Source organism: Crinia signifera, chromosome 4 (assembly GCF_055691185.1).
Source record: "Crinia signifera chromosome 4, ASM5569118v1, whole genome shotgun sequence".
In the NCBI taxonomy this organism is placed as follows: Eukaryota; Metazoa; Chordata; class Amphibia; order Anura; family Myobatrachidae; genus Crinia; species Crinia signifera.
Genome location: NC_139220.1, coordinates 9885018 through 9906315, shown reverse-complemented (window position 1 = coordinate 9906315; position 21298 = coordinate 9885018). Strand labels below are relative to the sequence as shown.

The window sequence follows — 21298 nt, the reverse complement described above, 5'->3', positions numbered from 1 at the left end:
CATATTCCGCAGCGCTGTACAGAGATTTTTATTACCAGTTATTTATATAGCGCACGCATATTCCGCAGTGCTGTACAGAGAATATTATTACCAGTTATTTATATAGCACACACATATTCCGCAGCGCTGTTCAGAGATTATTATTACCAGTTATTTATATAGCGCACACATATTCCGCCGTGCTGTACAGGGAATATTATTACCAGTTATTTATATAGCGCACACATATTCCGCAGCGCTGTACAGAGATTATTATTACCAGTTATTTATATAGCGCACACATATTCCGCAGTGCTGTACAGAGAATATTATTACCAGTTATTATATAGCGCACACATATTCCACAGCGCAGTACAGAGAATATTATTACCAGTTATTATATAGCGCACACATATTCCGCAGCGCTGTACAGAGACTATTATTACCAGTTATTTATATATCGCACACATATTCCGCAGTGCTGTAGAGACTATTATTACCAGTTATTACATAGCGCACACATATTCCGCAGCGCTGTACAGAGAATATTATTACCAGTTATTATATAGCGCACACATATTCCGCAGTGAGTACAGAGACTATTATTACCAGTTATTTATATAGCGCACACATATTCTGCGGCGATGTACAGAGACTATTATTACCAGTTATTACATAGTGCACACATATTCCACAGTGCTATACAGAGAATATTATTACCAGTTATTTATATAGCGCACACATATTCCGCAGCGCTGTACAGAGAATTCCTGCCCCAATGGAGCTTACAATCTATATTCCCAATCCCTACCACATGTACACGCCCACACACCTACTGTGTGGATAATTCTGTTGGAAGCCAATTAACCTACCAGTATATTTTTGGAATGTGGGAGGAAACCCACGTGAGCATGGGAAGAAAGTACAAACTCCCCACAGTTAGGGCCATGGTGGGAATGGAACCCATTACCTCACTGCTGTGAGGCAGTAATGCTGACCATTACACCATTTATGTTGCCAACAAAAAGCTTTTTCATACAATACAGAGAGCATGTAAAGGAACATTAGTGAAACACTTGAGTAGAGAAAAGCCTTGAGTATGTTTTTGAAGGATTCTAGAGTGGAGGCCTCCTGGTCCGTGCGGTCAAGCGAGTTTGCAGACAGTCAGTGGAGGGAGTAGATAATGGGTGTTATGTGGTTAGAATGGGGCTGGTTGGTTATTAGACTATCAGCTGTGTGTTGTGTTTTGAACCATCTGTAATCGGTGCAATACTGTATCTGGGTGATAGATAGAGGGCATTGCAGTAGTCTAGGAGATGATACAAATGCATGTGTGACTTTGGCAGAACTTCAGAGGGAATTAAGTAATTCTCGCTATGTTCCTCCAGATGAAAGAATGAGGATTTGATTGTGACTGATACCTGATGTGTAAGTGTCAGATGCCACCATCAAGGACAACGCCAAGATTCCGCACATGATCAATGTTTTGTAATTCTACAACCCCAAGTGCCCAGTTGGTTCAGCTGCAGCCAACTGGCACTCACCCACTCCAGGAGGTCACTTAGACAGCCATATACCTTCCGATTACCGCGGGAATATCCCGGTTTTCGGGGAAATTCCCGCATCCCTCCGGTGGCCGGCAGTGTCCCGCGGCGATGGGGGGCTGTTGGGAGTCCACTGTCGGCTGCTGAGCAGTGGGGAATAAACACTGTGCGCACAGCGTCTATTCCTGCAGCCAGGGGGCTGGGGGTATGGCTAGAGGCTCATAGAGCCTCTGGGTCATGCCCCCATAGCGGCAAAATGGGGGCGTTGCCTCGCGGGAGAGCTGTGAGTACAGGCCACACACCTTTAATTAGGCCACACCCCTGAAATTTACGGCGCGCATCACTGTGTCCCTCCTTGGTCTCCCTACAATTTGGGAGGTATGCAGCCATGTGTAGGGTTTGTATTGAGTTCTCATATGTGGAGCAAAGGATAGGTTCAGATGTGCATCATCTGCATAGACCAGGCTATGATGCCTGTTATTAGACCCAGTGGTATCATGCATACTGCAATAAACATGGGGGATAGTATAAAACTCTGTGGAATAGCACATGGCAGCGGCATTGGTGATGATACGTATACTCCAGACAGAACTCTCTGTGATGACGCATTTCGCTGCGACTCATGATATAACACTGCAAAATCCAGCAGATCATTGCATTTTACAGCAGGGGTGGGTCAATGATGACCCAGAAGCAGTTGCCCCTTGGACCTGACCCTCTGGGAAAGGAGTTTGCCACAAAGTAGTCATCATTGCCACACACCTGGAGATGGGTCTAGAAGCTTAAATGGCAAGTAATAGCATTTATTTATAGGCCTACACATATTTGTAAGTATGTTACCTAGTAGACTGCAAGGAATTAAATCAATCCAATAATAAATGTGACATTATTCTGTGACACAGTGAAATGAAACATTCTTTTGTGCATTACTGCTTCGACTGCTGCTCTGTTTAGGCTGACTTTTATTAATGATTTCCCACCCCTTCGGCTTCATGCGGGGGCATATGTTCACATGTTACTGAGGGTATTGGGCACTGGGGGGAGTCTCGGCCAAGCAGCGGGTGGTGATAAGCGATAAGTCCTCTTTCCTGGATGTTAGCAAGTCCTCCACTAATTTATTCCCTAATTTATTACATTTTAGTAATACTCACAAAATATAATTAATAATCTTATTTTTGCCGTACACAACATTACAGTAAAATAAGTAGAACAGTAAAATTTTGTACAAAAAACTTCACAGAATGAGCAGAGTTAACTGAGGACATCAAAATACTATAGATAATTGAGGACACATCCTATATAACAGAAGGATAATGCTACTCCTCACCTCTATGGGGAGGATTTAAGTGTTTCATATGCCGGCAGCCACTAGTTGGCACTAAGTCTCTCTGATCAGCTACTTACGGTGGCGCTTCTCTCGTCTCGAAGTACTGTGGGGCATTATGATGAGGTCTCTTATGAAGGAGAAATGTTCTCTGCACCTTCACACCGCTAGATCCAAAAGAAAGAAGCACTGTCAGTAATGTCATGGAGAGAATAACTGACATGTGCTGTGCTTTACCATTTCAGCTTTTTGTCCAGCATCAGAACCTTAAATGTAGTCCAACAGCTACAGCGGGAGTGGCAGAAAGCTGTTATTTGTTTAAAGGACCTCTTTCTTTTCTTAATAAATAATAAAATTGCAATATACAGACAAAACTGCAAATGTGGTTTTTACTTTCAGGCATAAATAGCTGTGTCTTTGGTGGAACACTAAATAGATATAGAGCAGGCCAGGTGACCAGGAAAGTAGGACCATTATGTGCTCGTCCGCGTTTCTCTTTGCAGATAAAGGTGAACTCAGAGGTGCCGATGCATTGGTAAGTCATCTGTAATTGCACCGATATTGCAGGCAGCGGACAAGATGCTGACATTTGTGCACAGGCTGCCTCGCAAGAATCTACGTGCCTAAATTGCCCCTATACATTTGCTTGGCTTAAAACTACCTTTATACATAGAAAAGGTGAATCTGCAAACCAGGGGACTATCACATAATCACAACTCTGCTCAGCCCATACCCTCCAATGTCTGGTAGGCAGAAATCGGTACAAATTCGAAAAGGTTCATGTCCACGGGTAAAGGAGCGTAGTCTTTACTTTCAATGGACAGTTGGAGACCCGATACAATGCCCATTTTGGTCGGTACAGGCCATAAAAAAAGGTATTGTACCGACCAGAAAGGTGCAGTTAGAGGGTATGCATAACCAACTGTTCTGCCAACACGGCACACCCGTGCTAAATTTAGCTGACATGTGAATGCCCCGTTACCACCCAGTGGCGCCAATCTAACCGCAAGCGGGGATGAGACTGAGTTGTGTATGGCCCAGCGTTGCTCAGATCCTGTGCATATTCCGTACAACCAGTGTGCAATAAGGCCTTGCGCTGCTCTGCACCAGCCGTGCGATACACTCTTGCTGCTGTGATGAATAATGGGTCAGATTTATCGAGTCATTCTTGTTATCACTCATTAAGAATGATAATTGGGGCTCCAGCCAATCAGCTGCTAACTGTAATTTTTCAGAGAGAACTTAGTAACATAGTAATTAAGGTTGAAAAAGACGTTAGTCCATCGAGTTCAACCTATCTAACTTGTAACTACTGACGTGAGTAAGTCATATCTATAGGATTCCCCTAGTGGCCAAAAATGCATCCAGTTTTTATTTAAATTCATTAACAGTAGTTGCTGTAACCACCCCCACTGGCAATGAGTTCCAGGAAGGGCCGGATTTGTCACTAGGCCCGGGAGGCACGGCCCTAGGGGCGCACCTATTTAGGCGTCAGCTGACAATCCCTCCCCTTTTCAATATATTACTGCGGGCAGTCGTGCTCTCCCCTCTTCAGCACCGCAGACAGAGGCAGTATATACTACCCTACCTCTCTCTAACTCTTCCTCTCTTCTTTCCTCTCTTTCCCTCTATCTACCCCCATCTCTCCCCCAGCCCCCCTCACACCTAATAAGGGGGGGGGGGGGGGGGTCGGCCAAAAGAGTTGTGCATAGTGGCAGCCTGACCCCTAAATCCGCCCCTGGTTCCGGAATGTTACTGCTCTAATGGTGAAGAATCCTCTTCTTAATTCAGTACGGAATTTCTTTTCCTCGAGCCTCAGTACATGCCGCGTGTCCTAAGTATAGGCCTGTTAGTGACCAATCATCTCCCAGTTCCATGTGATTCCCAGTCCTGTATCTGAACATATTAATCATATCTCCTCTGCCCTGCTGCCTATATTGCTTACTGATTCTAATGGAGTTGCTTTTTTAGCTTCATTAAACTCTTTTAATTACTTGTACTGGTCACACCATTGTCATTGGACCGTCTGGGTCAGTGTATGTATGGACTTCTACGTTTTATATATATATATATATATATATATATATATTTTTTTTATTGTGATGAGGATCACACACAGGGTCTCAGATGACGACTTTGTTGTTTATTCTCAACAGCAGCTTACAGCATAGCAGGTTAAATTGATCTGCAGTTGGTATCGCAGGCAGTAACACACAGGCACTCTCAGCAAAGCAGACTCTTAAAAGGCTTCACTTGTCCCTATGTTATACCACCGCGGCCTATCACTCGGGTAGATATTCCACCACCGAGAGCAAGGTGACTCTGCACTGGAAACCCTTATAGCAGGACATCCCAGGTGCTGCTGATTACACACCTAGCTTCTGCTCCCTAAACCTGGTCTGAATCCTCCACATTACTTTCATGTCTGGTTGTTCGGCACGTAACTGCTGAGGTGCCTTCCTTAAGACATCTAAAACCCAAGCTTCCAAGCTTGCTGGAGGTAATACTTTTGTTGAATGTTACACAAATTAGAAAATTATAATTAAAAGCTTATAAATTCATGAACAGAATGATTTTAAATGGATTTTGCAGGCATTAGGGTCAGCCATCTTAGCCATAAACCAGGACTTTTTAGGTGGTTTTGAGAGTGTATTGCGATCTTGTGTGATCCAACATTATATCACATCACAGCGTGTTTGTTTATTATCAGTAATGTTGCATAACAGTAATTGATTTGCAATCCCCAGTGACACATTGTATCTGTACGATAATATTTTACGACCTGTCCCAGCCTAGCTGATATGTAGACACTGACTCAAGAGCTCCCCCTTGGGAAGAATTTTATCACAACACGCACAAGTCAGGGTGTAAATGCCACAGCGTCTCCAATATAAATGTTTTGATTTATTGCGATTAATAATTATTTATTATGTCATTCTCCTTTGCAGAACAAGGCTTAAGAGCTTGCTCTGATTGTACGCGGAGTTTCACGCCGCATTTTAATACTCTGCGGTCACAGGTGCATTCGGTTTATTTTCTTAAATAAGAATATAAATAAAACCATCCAGAAACTCTTAGAGCCTCACGTTCTCTGTGTAGCAGTAATTTCCATGGAGATCTGCGGAACGTTACTTCGTTCCAACTTAAGACACATTAAAAATACATTATGCATAATTGGAAAAACAGGGATCGCCTTAAAAATTGGATATTTATGCCCCACTTCTGAGATAAAGTAGCAGCCAATCAGCTCCTAAGTGCCTGTTACAGGCTGTGTTATAAAAAATAACAGTTGGGGGCTGATTGGTCTGTATTTTATCTCACTCCAATTTAGCGCTCTACAAAGTTTAGAACAATAGAATGGAAAGTGCCATCTGTATGTATCTAACCTATTAATCTATTCTTAGCATCCGGTCCTTCTCTTCCAGGTCTGTCCCCACCTCCTTCACAGTGGGACTTGTTGGGGCATTGGGCCAGGCTTCCAGCTGTGGTACCAGGCGTTGCCTGTGTTTGGTTGTGCAATTAGCATTACTTGAACATTATCTTTCTTTTGTGTTAAGCTTACCCGCTGGCCATGCCCAGATATGACCAGGTTTTATTTCTTAAACCTCATGTCCTCTACCCTCTTTATGTTACACAAATCTGCAGTATCTTGCATCCCTGACCCAGTTTGTAGTGGCCAGACCCAGGGCCGGTGCAAGGCACCGGAGCGCCCCAGGCAAGTCGGGGTGGGGGCGCCCCGGTGTCTGCCGCCCAGGTACCTGTCCTGCGGCGCTGTGTGTATATATAAAGCTGGGGGCGGCGGCGGCAGCGGGGGGTCCCGGCAGTCAATAAGAAATAACGAGCGCTATCCGCCGGGCTATGCGGAAGCGCTTCTGTTTTGGAAACACTGGCCGCAAGGCGCACGCTGATTGGCTGAATCTCAGCCAATCAGCGTGCGGCCAGTGTTTCCAAAACAGAAGCGCTTCCGCATAGCCCGGCGGATAGCGCTCGTTATTTCTTATTGACTGCCGGGACCCCCCGCTGCCAGCTTTATATACGCACAGCGCCGCAGGACAGGTACCCGGGCGGCAAGGGGGGGCGAAATACCGCCCTCCAGTGGCCGGCGCCCTAGGTTTGCCTAGTGGTGGTGCCGGCCCTGGCCAGACCCCTTTTTGCGCCCTTGGCGGTGTCGGGATTGTGGGCGTTAGTGGCCATGAACCTAACCTGGACCCAATGTCTTTTACCCCCTTTATTTTATGCAACTTTGCCATATGTTGCTTCCCGTCCCACTTTGTGTAGTGGCCAGACCCCTTTTTGGGCCCCCGTGGGGTTGGGATTGGGAGTCTAAGTGGCCGTGAACCTAATCTGAACCCAAGCAATGTCCTCTACCCCCTCTATGTTACGCAACTTTGCTTCCATGACCCACTTTGTGTAGTGACCTGACCCATTTTTTTGTCCCCCACGGGGTTCTAGGGGTTTCTTACCCCACAGTATTTTTGTTTTTGCGATTGTCATATATGTACCAAGTTTAGTGTAAATGGCTCCAGGCATTCCAGAGGTATGCTGGAGCATACACATATACATCCATTTTTTATTTTTATATATATATATATATATATATATATATATATATATATATATATATATATAATTATAAATGTTATTTGTTAATATTAAACATTCTTCATGCCACAAAGGGTCCACAGCACCTCGCAGAGTATATATACAGGTACAGTGTCACCATAATAGAATATACAGTGTAAACTATTACGATACGGATGAGACATAGGGCCAGAAGCACCAAGCATAAAAAGTGATAAAGTAGAGTCATAAACATCCAGTTACATTAATTTTTCAAACCCAGCCTGTAATCGGGCAGTTAGGCGATGATTGGCTGGCAGTTTACCACTCTGCACCTTAACACTTTTTGAAGTTTGGTGCATCTGACCCAAAAACTTATACAATATGGGACACCCAAATCATTTGCCGCATATAAAGTATGTAATAAGAAATGTAAAAATACAATCAAGATGGCTAAATTAGAGACTCAATGTAAAATAGCCGCAGATTTTTACAGTTATATGCATGGAAAACGGTTAAGGAAGGAAAATATTGGCCCACTAGAAAATAAGCAGGGTACCCTGGTAATAGACGGAAAAGGGAAAGCGGAATTGTTCAATGAACTTTTTGCTTCGGTATTTACAAGGGAAGAATCTTCAGAAGATCTCCCACAGATTAAATGCTCGGCTCCTGACTGCTCCCAAACTGTATTTTTCAGAGAGGAAATAGTCAAAAATAGATTACAGAACCTAAATAGTAACAAATCTCCTGGCACGGACAAAATACACCCTAGGATCTCCTATATATTTGGCTACATCTGTCACTCAAAGTGGGTGTCTGTGTCTATAACGCTCTGTTCCTGGACTTTCCTCTTAATGTGTGATTGCCTTCATCTGTGCTGAACACCTTTCTGAGAAATTAACCTGTTTAAAACAGGTGATGGCAATCATACATTAAGGGGAAGTCTAGAAACAGAGCATTGTGTCCCTCCTGGAGAGGGTCATGTTGGGAGGTATGTGACAGAGAACCAGCCCAGTGAGCCCACAGACAGTGCCAGACACCCACTGCCTTCCCATGTTGCCCAGCACTGCTACTCCACAGCCACCAGGTGAACGCCCCCCTCCCGCGATTTGCGGCAAAACCTCCCCCCCCGCGCCCCCCCTCCCGCGATTCGCGTCAAAAACACCCGCTCCCCCCCGCGACCCCCCCTACCGCGATTCGCATCAAAAACACCCCCGCGACCCCCCCTCCCACGATTCGCTGCAAAAAGACCCCCCACGACCCCTCCCGCAATTCGCGGCATAACCACCACCCCGCGACCCCCCCCTCCCACGAATCGCGGCAAACCCTCCCCCGTGACCCCCCCCCCCCCGATTCGCGGAAAAAACACCCCCCGCGATTCGCGGCAAAAATAACACCCCCCCCGCGACCCCCCCTTGCACGATTGGCGGCACCCCCCCTGCGACCCCCCTCCCGCGATTCGCGGCACACCCCCCCCCCCCCCGCAATTCGCAGCAGCCCCAGGATTAAATGGCACATGCAAAACACTGACATGGCTATGGTCGACAATGAAAAAGGTTGACATGAGTTTTTGAAGATTTATTTTTAATTTTTTTAATTTTTTCATATTCATTGTCATGTGTCGACATGGACACCAATGAAGTGGCACACTTATGTCAACATTTACATGTGTTGACCTTTCTGTGTTGATTTTTTCTTGTGGCGATTCGCGGCACCCCCCGTGACCCCCCACCTCCCGCAATTCGCGGCAACCCCCCACCGGAACCCCTGTGAACCCCGCCCTCCCGCGATTCGCGGCACCCACCCCCGCGACCCCCCCTCCCGCAATTCGCGGCACCCCCCCGTGATTCGCGGCAGCTCCAGAATTAAATTGCACATGGAAAACACTGACATGGCTATGGTCGACAATGAAAAAGGTTGACATGAGTTTTTGAAGTTTTTTTGTCATTTTTTGAATATTTTCATATTCATTCTCATGTGTCGACATGGACACCAATGAAGTGCCACACTTATGTCAACATTTACATGTGTTGACCTTTCTGTGTTGATTTTTTTCTTGTGGCGATTCGCGTCACACCCCCCGCAACCCCCCCTCCGGCGATTCGCGGCAACCCCCCGCCGGAACCCCCATGAACCCCGCTCTCCCGCGATTCGCGGCACCCACCCCACGCACCCCCCCCCCTCACGCAAATCGCGGCACCCCCCGCGATTCGCGGCAGCCCCAGGATTAAATGGCACATGCAAAAAACTGGCACGGCTATGGTCGACAATGAAAAAGGTTGACATGAGTTTTTGAAGATTTATTTCATTTTTTGAATGTTTTCATATTCATTGTCATGTGTCAACATGGACACCAATGAAGTGGCACACTTATGTCAACATTTACATGTGTTGACCTTTCTGTGTTGATTTTTTCTTGTGGCGATTCGCGTCACACCCCCCCGCAACCCCCCCCCGCGATTCGCGGCACCCCCCGTGACCCCCCACCTCCCGCAATTCGCGGCAACCCCCCACCGGAACCCCTGTGAACCCCGCCCTCCCGCGATTCGCAGCACCCAACCCCGCGACCCCTCCCGCAATTCGCGGCACCCCCCGTGATTCGCGGCAGCTCCAGAATTAAATTGCACATGGAAAACACTGACATGGCTATGGTCGACAATGAAAAAGGTTGACATGAGTTTTTGAAGTTTTTTTTTTCATTTTTTGAATATTTTCATATTCATTCTCATGTGTCGACATGGACACCAATGAAGTGCCACACTTATGTCAACATTTACATGTGTTGACCTTTCTGTGTTGATTTTTTCTTGTGGCGATTTGCGTCACCCCCCCCCCACCCCCCCCCCCACAACCCCCACTCCCGCGATTCACGGCACACACACACCTCCCCCGCGATTCTCGGCACCCCACCCCGTGATTCACGGCACACCCCCGCGACCCCCCCTCCCATGATTCGCCGCAACCCCCGCCCGGTAACCCCCCCTCCCGCGATTCACGGCACCCACCCCCGCGACCCCCCCTCCCGCAATTCGCGGCACCCCCCCCCCGCGATTCGCTCCAGAATTAAATTGCACATGGAAAACACTGACATGGCTATGGTCGACAATGAAAAAGGTTGACATGAGTTTTTGAAGTTTTTTTTTTCATTTTTTGAATGTTTTCATATTCATTCTCATGTGTCGACATGGACACCAATGAAGTGCCACACTTATGTCAACATTTACATGTGTTGACCTTTCTGTGTTGATTTTTTCTTGTGGCGATTCGCGTCACCCCCCCCCCCCCCGCAACCCCCACTCCCGCGATTCACGGCACACACACACCCCCCCCCGCGATTCTCGGCACCCCACCCCGTGACCCCCCCTCCCGTGATTCACGGCACACCCCCTGCGACCCCCCCTACCATGATTCGCCGCAACCCCCGCCCCCGTAACCCCCCTCCCGCGATTTGCGGCAACCCACCCCGCGACCCCCCTCCCGCGATTCTCTGCAATCCCTCCCCTCCCGCATCTTTCATACAATTCTAACCATATTTCTCATATACAAACGTTCACAAATTAAGGGGGCGCAGCCCCTTACGACGGTGTGAAGAGCGCCCGAAGGGCGCGATGAATCACCTAGTACTAAAATAATTGAGTTCCGTCTTAGCACTACCATTATATCTCATATTCGATGAATCAAAAAACTTGGGGGCGGTACCAAGGGACTGGCGCATAGCTAACGTAGTACCAATATGGAAGAAAGGTAGCAAAACTAACCCTAAAAATTATAGACCGTTCAGCCTTAGGTCCATTGTGGGGAAAATATTAGAAGGAATAATAAGAGATAGTATCCAAAATTTCTTAGAACAGAACAAGGTGATAAGTAAGGCTCAGCATGGGTTCGTCAAAAATAGATCATGTCAGACTATGAGGAAGTTAGTAGGGGGCTGGACTTAGGGAAATCTGTTGATGTAATACTGCTTGATTTCGCTAATGTTTATGACACGGTGTCTCATAAAAGGATATTAATAAAACTAGGTAATTTTGGGTTAGGAGATAAAATTTGTAATTGGGTTAAAAACTGGTTGCACAATCGGAGACATAGTGGTGGTAAGTGGCATACATTCCAGCTGAGGTAAGATCCAAAGTGGAGCCCTGCAAGGTTCAATATTGGGACTCACCTTGTTTAATATATTCATTAATGATATTAGAAGTGACATAGTGAGTAAAATTGCAATAAAATAAATGGAGTTATTACAGGGAATTCTGCTGTAGAGAAGGACTTGGGGGTTATTATAGATGATAAATAGTGCAGACTGCTCAAGTGCAGCAGCAAAAAAAAAAAAAGGACACTGGAATGCATTAAAAGGGGAATGCGTTCAAGGGATGCCAATGAGATAGTGCCTCTTTACAAGGCATTGGTGAGACCACACTTGTAATACTGTGTTTAGTTCTGGGCACTGCACCTTAAAAATGACATAAATGAATTGGAACAGGTATAGAGAAGGGCGAATAAGCTAGTAAAAGGTCTTGAATCACTAGAATACAAAGATAGGTTAACCAGGCTGAAAATGTTTTCACTGGAGAAACGGAGGTTGAGAGGTGATATGTTAGTATGTTCAAATACAGGATTGGGAATCATATGGAACTGGGAGATGATTTGGTCACTAACAGGCCTATACTTAGGACACGCGGGCATGTACTGCGGCTTGAGGAAAAGAAATTCCCTACTGAATTAAGAAGAGGATTCTTCACTATTAGATCAGTAACATTCTGGAACTCATTGCCGGTGGGGTGGTTACAGCAACTACTGTTAATGAATTTAAATCAAAACTGGACACATTTTTGGCCACTAAGGGAATCCTATAGTTATGACTTACTCTCGTCAGTAGTTACACGTTAGATAGGTTGAACTCGATGGACGAACGTCTTTTTTCAGCCTTAATTACTATGTTACTATGTTTATATCCTATACACAGCCATGATAACTGCAAAGTCACAGGACACAGGATTTGTGGAAACTTGTTTTAATAACGTTCAAATAAAGATTATTAAGTTTTAAAGTGTGTCAGATTATTTACAATTATATGGTGTGCATCCATAGAGCAAAACCTTTTCTCTTCTTCTGTTATGTACCTGACGTGATATTTGCCTGGATAGCACCCGCGCCGCTACAATAAGGCGACAACTTTGGAATCCCCATAACAAGTGATACACAGGGGACCATACAGAGTGCGGAAAATCCCTAACCCAGTTCCCCCATCCCTACTTTCCAGCAGGTGGAGACCTGTAACAGATGAGTGCAGCAGGCAGCGCCAGGATATTATAAGGACAGAGAGAAAAATGAAGTAAGGAAGAGTGTATGTGGGAAGAAGGCCCTGCTTGTGAGAGATTACAATCTACTAAAGGCGAGCTGATAGACAAGGGTGACGAGATCTGATAGACTTTGCAAGGCAACAGGTCTGAGACAGTGATGGAGAGAGTACCAGTGGTTGGCAGCGGCACAAATAAGATCCAAGAGGTCGGAGCAGGAAGAGGTTATTGGTTAGGAAGAGATGCGAGGGGGGGGGGGGAATAGAGCAAAGGGTGAGGATGGAAATGTGGAGCGAGATGCAAGGCTTGGGTGAGGGAATAAGGGGTACATGCACAAGCCTTGGCGAGAGATAAAGTGGAGAGAGATAAAGTACCAACCAGCCAGTTTCATCAAACACAGCCTGTAACATGGCTGTTAGGTGCTTATTGACTTAGTACATAAGGCCTCCACACACTAGAACAATTTTTTGGCCGACTGTTCGATTTCCGACCGATCGCCCGTTATTTCGGCCGGGTTTTACCGATAATGGGCAATAATCGGCCGATTATCGATAAAAATCGGGTGATATATCGGATGATCGGTCGGAAATCGGACAAAAAATTGTTCTAGTGTGTGGGGGCCTATAGACCACTATGTAAGCTAGGTGTACAGTGTTTGGAGTGGAAGATGGGCCAGGCAGCAGCATTGAGTACAATTTAGAGTGTGGGTGGCAGGAGTCAGGGAGGTAATTTTAGAGGTCACAGTAGACCAGTCTAGAGATGAGCAATGAGTGGATGAGGATCATTGTTGCCTTTAGTGTAATAAAGGGTCCAAGGTGGCCATACACACGCAGATTTATCTTCAGATCTGGCTGGTTGGAACCAACACATGGTTATGGATGAGAGCAAATGACAGTTGACCATTTGCTTGGAAATGCTGGAACACTGACAAACTGTCACTCATCCATAACCATGTTTTTGTTCCAACCAGCCAGATCTGAAGATAAATCTTACTAGTGTATGGGCACCTTAAGTCCAGAGACACTATGCAGACCGGTTCCCATTCCACTTGCTAACACTATGAAGGTGGAAGTGACCTGGATAGGAGAGGGCGTAAACTTGGTAGTTGCAAGTGAGGTCGCAGTCCAGGATGCCGAGACAGTGGACATATGAGACAGGAATCTTTCAGCAATGTCCTGGTCTTTTTTTACGTGCGTTTCGCCAAGGTGCCTTGGAACCTGTGCAGGGCACTAAGATGCACACGCAATTCACCGAATATCGGCATTGCGCATGACTGAATAAGGTTTGTCTTGGTCTCTAGATAGGCCAGTCTCCCAAAAACCTGCTAAATATCACTATCAAGCGTCCTACACCTCACAATCAAAACGACAAGCCTCTGGAGGTAAATGTTTTAGAAGTCCAACGGCTGGCCCAATGAAAGGCTGGTTGAATTCATGGCAACGTGTCACCGACCATCGAACGCTACCGTTGATCACCTCGGCAAATCTCTGCTGACTTTCCTGGACATCTCCACAGGGTGTGGTTTGAAATGAGCTCAGTTAGTTGGTTGGATACATCTCCTGGCTGAGAATCTCCCCCGAAGACCCTCCTTGCACCCCTGCATACCCATTGCGGGAACTCTTGGCAGCGGCCTGTGTATTTATCTGTTATATAATGGTGTAACTCCATCTGCCCAGTGTGTTCCTAGTGTATATAACCCGTCCCCACAGGCTATGTATAAGTCTGTATATGTTTGTGTGATCTGCCTCTCCGTGCGCTCGCTCCCTCTGTGCTGCTGTTTGTTCTGGACGCTGGGTACTGGCACAGCCGGCCGTGAGTGATGAGAGGTAAATTGTATCCAACATACATCTGGGGAGGGAGAAAAGACAACAAGAGACAGCTGCCAGGAGCCAGGAATAGATTCTATAAATAGGGGTGAGCCCCCTGCCCCCATGTACTATATACACAGCGCTATTTATCGTGTGCAGTGAGGTCACCCTTGGGAGGGAAGGTTGTAAATCACACAGGATGGGATTTCCTGAAGGTTCTGCTCCGATTTCCCCTCGCCATCTCTGGATGCCATATTACCCCCTCACCCACCTTTTTCCCCATGCAGCCCACCAGTACCAGGGTCCATGTTGCCTGCACAATGCTCTGCAGTTCGGGGGGGGTGAAGGTCTGGCTGGGCAGTTCTGAACGACATACAGTAATGTGCATTATTAATCCCTGCTTGCAGAGCCTAGCTGTGCTGTGGGTGGTTGCAAATAATTCTCGCTGGCCCGGCAGTCGAGCCAACAGAAGCCCTCACACTTCCACTGTGTACACAAGCAGGGTTGGATAAACACGCTCCTTCACTCGGCAAAGGCAGATTCTGGAAATCAGACGTTTCAGCTGCTGCAGAACTTTATGCTGAGGCCGGAGGTGTTACTGTACTTACATGAATGAGTGTCTCTTAGCTCGGGGAAGAACCGGAGAAAGCTCTTTGCCCATCCCAATCTACCTACCTTTGCAAACGCGTTATGCGCTGCAGTATGTAGTGTTTATATTTGCTGCACCTGCAAAGAAAATGGGCCTTTCGTTATTCTTTATGTTGCACTGATATACTCCACAGCGCCGTAAAATATAAATTGTGTTTTTAGAACATAGATTGCTTTAGCAGGCTGGCTTGTCTCTTTTAAGAACTCATAATGATTGATGATTTCCACACATAGTTGGCGATTGCTATGGCAACCATTGTCATACTACACACAATGTTGTGAGCAGAGAGGCTTAGGCATGCTCCTCTGAGCTTTGCATCCACTGTAACATCCTTCCTCTGTACGGCTTTTGCCATCACATGGAATGTTGCTGAGAGCTCATGGCAGTCATATTTGTTTGCCTTCCAGAGAGGTGTTGCAAAGGAGATGATGATTTGTAAGATGAAAGCTAATTAAAAAAAATAGTCTTTTATCTTTTATTTGGAATTCTTACCATCGGGTTTTATTCCCAGGCTTTTATTAAACAATATAGATAATTTAACATACAGAATAGTACATTATAAATATGATGTCAATTGTGTTGCTTGAAGGTCAGCTGAGACCACACTGCGTACGATGAGATTAGATGTCTCCGGAAACAAGGTTAGAAACCTGGCCTCTATTGGACAGTCATAGGCATAATAATTGGAATATTAGCTGTTAGTGGGTTGGGCACTTGCTATGGTGTCACTGAGAAGATTGTCATTTCCTTACATCACTTTAAGGTGTTCACTGTCCATGCTGTACTTGCTGTGTCGACCACCGTTAAGTTCCTGAATTTTCCCACGTGATAAGTGCCATAAAATCTGCAGTTACCCAGGTCATGGCAAGTCTGCGGCCTTTCTCCTGTGATTGAGTCACATCATCTACAGTGTTTGGTTTGAGTCATACAATAGCTGTGGCCCGGTTCCTGCATACACATTGTCTTGTGTTTATTTGGGTTAGGGAGAAATGGGGTTATTGGAAGGTTACCGGTCCTTCCCAAATTATGTAATGTCAGAATATTAAGTGTTACTGTTGTCACGCTGCCATTTTGTACTGCGTGGTCAGTACGGCGCACATGGAAAAACGTTGCTGTCCTGTCCCCACAGCACCCGTCTGCGTGCATCGCCCTCTGGAGGGCTGAGCAGCTGACCCATGGATATTGGTAATGAAGGGAGAGTCGTGTTCCAGCGGCGATCCGTTCACACCCCGTGGCCTGCTTAAGACGCGACCTTACATTAAACAGGTTGTCAGTCTAATGGTGTGTACACACTTGTACAATGTGCATGAGATTTTGACTACATAGTCAAAATCTCATCTGGATCTCAGGCAGATCGCACAATCCCGATGCAATCCCGTATCGTAGCCAGAAAGTCTTGGCTGCATAGACTATATAGTGCAGATCTGCACTATATAGTCTAAATTGTATGCAGATAGTCTAAATTGTAATATAGTCATGATTGTACAAGTGTGTACACACCTTAAACAGCTACAAGTCGGAGATATTCGTACATTGCAAAATAATGCGCAAGCAACCACAAAAAACATGGCCGAGTTGTAAAAATAAGTTATAAATGCGACAAAAATAAATGTTTTTCAGCAGAATGTCTTTACTGCTGCACATTATGCTCTAAAGAGGGGAAATGGCCTCCAAAGATTTAGGGGCCCATTTATAAAGTAATATTTGTGACTATTTTCCCCAAGACATCCATTTTCAGGGGTTAGAAGCAAATATTACATGGATGCATGAAGATACTGGCTGCGATCGGGTATGGTCATTGGGTCGACTCATACAGAAGGTGGACAGTCAAAAGGTCGACATGACTAAAGTCAACAGGGTCTGTCGGTTGACAGTCAAAAGGTCGATGAGTTTAAAAAAAAAATGTGTCCCGAATGCCAACATAGTCGACATGGACACCATCTAAGTGTACCACTGTGCTCACCATGCTTTGGGCACGGTGCCTCACGTCGCTTGGCACACTATTATATCCTCCCATCACGCCGTAGTGGATGAAATACCGCCTGTCAGCACATGTTGACTCAAAATAAATGTGAAAAACTCATGTCACCTTTTGACCTTTCCATTGTCGACCTAATGCTTGTGTCAGCATTCAGACCTTGTCCACCTAATGTATGTTGACATTCACAGGGTCAACCTAATGACCATATACCATGCAATTCCGGTATTGGCCCTGCAGCTGCCTCCATCTACAGATAGCAAAAGTACATTATAGCCTACAGGCTACACATCTTGGGCGTCGTTCCATCAGGGTTCCCCAGGAACCTGCCGCCGGAAAAGGCTGTGCATGGCGGTTAGCGGGGAACATGCATGTGCAGCAGCCCAGATAGCCACTCAGCACATGACAGGGTCACCTGTGACAGATAATACATTCACCTGAAGTGACTGCATTCGGCAATGCGACCCTGAGCGCTAATACTGCGCCCAGAGGGCCCCCTATTCGCTCTCCTGGGCATGTGGTCCATTTAGTATAGAAATACTGAGAAGCAAAGTTAGGCTGTAGGAGGACGGTTAGTCTGTGGTGGGGTTAGGGGAGGAAGGGTTAGGCACTAAGTGGGGAGGGTTAGGATGTAGGTGGGGTAAGGGGGAGGAAGGTTTAGGGTTAGGCTGTGGGGTGGGGTTAGGGGGAGGAAGGGTTAGGCTGTGGGGTGGGGTTAGGGGGAGGAAGGGTTAGGATGTGGGTGGGGTTAGGGGGAGGAAGGTTTAGGGTTAGGCTGTGGGGTGGGGTTAGGGGGAGGAAGGGTTAGGCACTAAGGGGGTGTGTTAGGCTGTGGGTGGAGTTAGGCACTAAGGGGGAGGGTTAGTCTGTGGGTTGGGTTAGGCACTAAGGGGAGGGTTAGTCTGTGGGTGGGGTTAGGCACCAAGGGGGAATGGTTAGGATGTGGGTGGGGTTAGGGGAGGAAGGGTTAGGCTGTGGGGTGGGATTAGGGGGAGGAAGGGTTAGGATGTGGGTGGGGTTAGAGGGAGGTAGGTTTAGGGTTAGGCTGTGGGTGGGGTTAGGGGGAGGAAGGGTTAGGCTGTGGGGAGGGGTTAGGGTGAGGAAGGGTTAGGCACTAAGGGGGGGGGGGTTAGGCTGTGGGGAGGGGTTAGGGTGAGGAAGGGTTAGCCACTAAGGGGGATTGTTAGTCTGTGGGTGGGGTTAGGCACTAAGGGCTGAGGGTTAGGCTGTGGGAAGGGGTTAGGGGGAGGAAGGGTTAGGCTGTGGGGAGGGGTTAGGCACTAAGGGGGGAGGGTTAGGCTATGGGGAGGGGTTAGGCTATGGGGAAGGGTTAGGCACTAAGGGGGAGGGTTAGGCTGTGCGTGGGGTTAGGCACTAAGGGGGAGGGTTAGTCTGTGAGTGGGGCTAGGCACTAACGGGGGCGGGTTAGTCTGTGGGTGGGGTTATGGTGAGGAAGTGTTAGGCACTAAGGGGGAGGGTTAGGCTTTGGAGTGGGGTTAGGGTAAGGAAGAGTAAGGCTCTGGGCAGGGGTTAGGGTGAGGAAGGGTTAGGCACTAAAGGGGGGAGGGTTAGGCTGTGGGTGGGGTTAGAGGGAGGAAGTGTTAGACACTAAGGGGGAGGGTTAGGCTGTGGGGAGGGGTTAAGCGGAGGAAGGGTTAGGCACTAAGGGGGGAGAGTTAGGCTGTGGGTGGGGTTAGGGGGCGGAAGGGTTAGGCTGTGGGGAGGGGTTAAGCAGATGAAGGGTTAGGCACTAAGGGGGGAGGGTTAGTTTGTGGGAAGGGGTTAGGGTAAGGAAGGGTTAGGAAGTAAGGGGGGAGGATTGGGCTGTGGGGTGCAGTTAGGGGGAGGAAGGGTTAGGCAGTAAGTGGAGGGCTAGGCTGTGGGTGGGGTTAGGATTAATTACTACCGGGAAGTCTACAGGGGAAGTTAGTTTATCGCTATGTAATAAACCATTTCTCAATTGTGTGCTAGTTTTACCAACTAGGTAATTTTGTAATTCATTTTCAGTGATAGGTGATCTGATACATTCCAAAGGCCACATGTGTGACCCTCATACCTCACATGACGCATGAAACACCCACCAGCCACCACCACTTACCCTGCAGAGCCCGGTGTTGCCACAGCCGCCATCTTCCTGTACACAGACAGTAGTACACCACGGTGACCGGGTGACGGGAGCAGTACATGTCACGCTGCCAAATTGGAAGTTGCTTGGTGAGTGACAGGAATGCAGCCAATTAGCGAGACGCCGGGGTGTCTTTGCAAATCCACGATTGGCTCCTGACAGTGCCGGGTCCCGCCCCCCCTGGAAGGAGTCTGCCTGCGCGTGGAACGGGCGCGAAAGACTCGAGTCACGTGTACTCGTGTTGGCCAGTTTGGTGCTGGCCGGCCGGGTACGGGGCGGGCAGCAGCAGGAGGCTAGAGCCGAGTTCTTTAGCAGTGCTTACCAGAGTCCGGAGAGGTAATGCCCCCTGTGGTTGGGGTAAGGGTGCAGTAATAACATACCTCCCAACATAACCCTCTCCAGGAGGGACACAATGCTCTGTTCCTGGACTTCTCTCTTAAGTGTATGATTGCCATCACCTGTTTCACATAGGTTAATTGATAAGAAAGGTGCTTCAACACAGGTAAGGGCAATCATAAAATAAGGGAGAAGTCCAAAAACAGAGTAATTTGTCCCTCTTGGAGAGGGTCATGTTGGGAGGTATGGTAATAATGCCCACTGTGGTTGGGGTGAGGGTGCAGTAATAATGCCCCCTGTGGCTGGGGTGTGGGTGCAGTAATAATGCCCCCTGTGGCTGGAGTGTGGGTGCAGTAATGCCCCCTGTGGCTGGGGTGTGGGTGCAGTAATGCCCCCTTGGGTGTGGGTGCAGTAATAATGCCACCTATGGCTGGGGTGTGGGTGCAGTAATGCCCCCTGTGGCTGGGGAGTGGGTGCAGCAATGCCCCCTGGGGTGTGGGTGCAGTAATAATGCCCCCTGTGGCTGGGGTGTGGGTTTTCATGCCTCTCTGTGGGTGCATTAATCCCCCCTGGGGTGTGGGTGCAGTAATGCCCCCTGTGGCTGGGGTGTGGGTGCAGTAATGCCACCTATGGCTGGAGTGTGGGTGCAGTAATGCCCCCTGTGGCTGGGGTGTGGGTGCAGTAATGCCACCTATGGCTGGAGTGTGGGTGCAGTAATGCCTCCTGTGGCTGGGGTGTGGGTGCAGTAATGCCCCCTATGGCTGGGGTGTGGGTGCAGTAATGCCCCGTGTGGCTGGGGTGAGGGTGCAGTAATGCCCCCTGTGGCTGGGGTGTGGGTGCAGTAATGCCACCTATAGCTGGGGTGTGGGTGCAGTAATGCCCCCTGTGGCTGGGGTGTGGCTGCAGTAATGCCACCTATGGCTGGGGTGTGGGTGCAGTAATGCCCCATGTGGCTGGGGTGTGGGTGCAGTAATGCCCCCTGTGGCTGGGGTGTGGGTGCAGTAATGCCACCTATGGCTGGGGTGTGGGTGCAGTAATGCCACCTGTGGCTGGGGTGTGGGTGCAGTAATGCCCCCTATGGCTGGGGTGTGGGTGCAGTAATAATGCCCCCTGTGGCTGGGGTGTGGGTGCAGTAATGCCACCTATGGCTGGGTTGTGGGTTTTCATGTCTCTCTGTGGGTGCATTAATCCCCCCTGGGGTGAGGGTGCAGTAATGCCCCTTGTGGCAGCAGAGTAGGTGCAGTAGTGCCATGATTTGGGGTGTATTATTACATAGGATGTAGGCATATTAATGTTATTTGAAGGGTGCCGGTGTATAAATTCCTTTGGGTGATTATAATGTAATGGTGCTGGTGGTGTTCTGCAGTTATCTATGGGGTGTAATAATATATGGGTGTGGTATGTATTTAATTTAAGGGATGCTTTATATCTATACCTATACACAGCCAGCCAATCAGCTCCTAACTGCTATGTCACAGGCTGTGTTTTTAAAAATGTCCAGTATTGGTTGGTGGTATATCACTCTCTCTTTTATCACTTTTTAAGGCATAGTACATCTCACTAAGTATCTGGGAATGGTTTTTATATCTATATATATCATCTATATACAGTATATGTCTAGTGTCCGTTTGTGTGTCTCAGAAACATTGCCATCTGTTGGCAGCGAGTGAAACTACATCTTTCTCTCTCACACATGCACAA

At 47.6% G+C, this 21298-nt stretch overlaps 1 long non-coding RNA gene across 1 annotated transcript in view; it reads right to left on the bottom strand.

Moving 5' to 3' along the window:
• Window positions 1–19353, bottom strand: part of LOC146072221 (uncharacterized) — a 121446-nt gene extending 102093 nt beyond the window's left edge. Inside the window, exons 1-2 of the long non-coding RNA XR_014472994.1 lie at window positions 19235–19353; window positions 2928–3014 (exon numbers count right to left, since the gene is read on the bottom strand). This is a non-coding gene — a long non-coding RNA (uncharacterized LOC146072221). The remainder of the gene's footprint in view (window positions 1–2927; window positions 3015–19234) is intronic.
• Between the last annotated feature and the right edge of the window lie 1945 nt (window positions 19354–21298).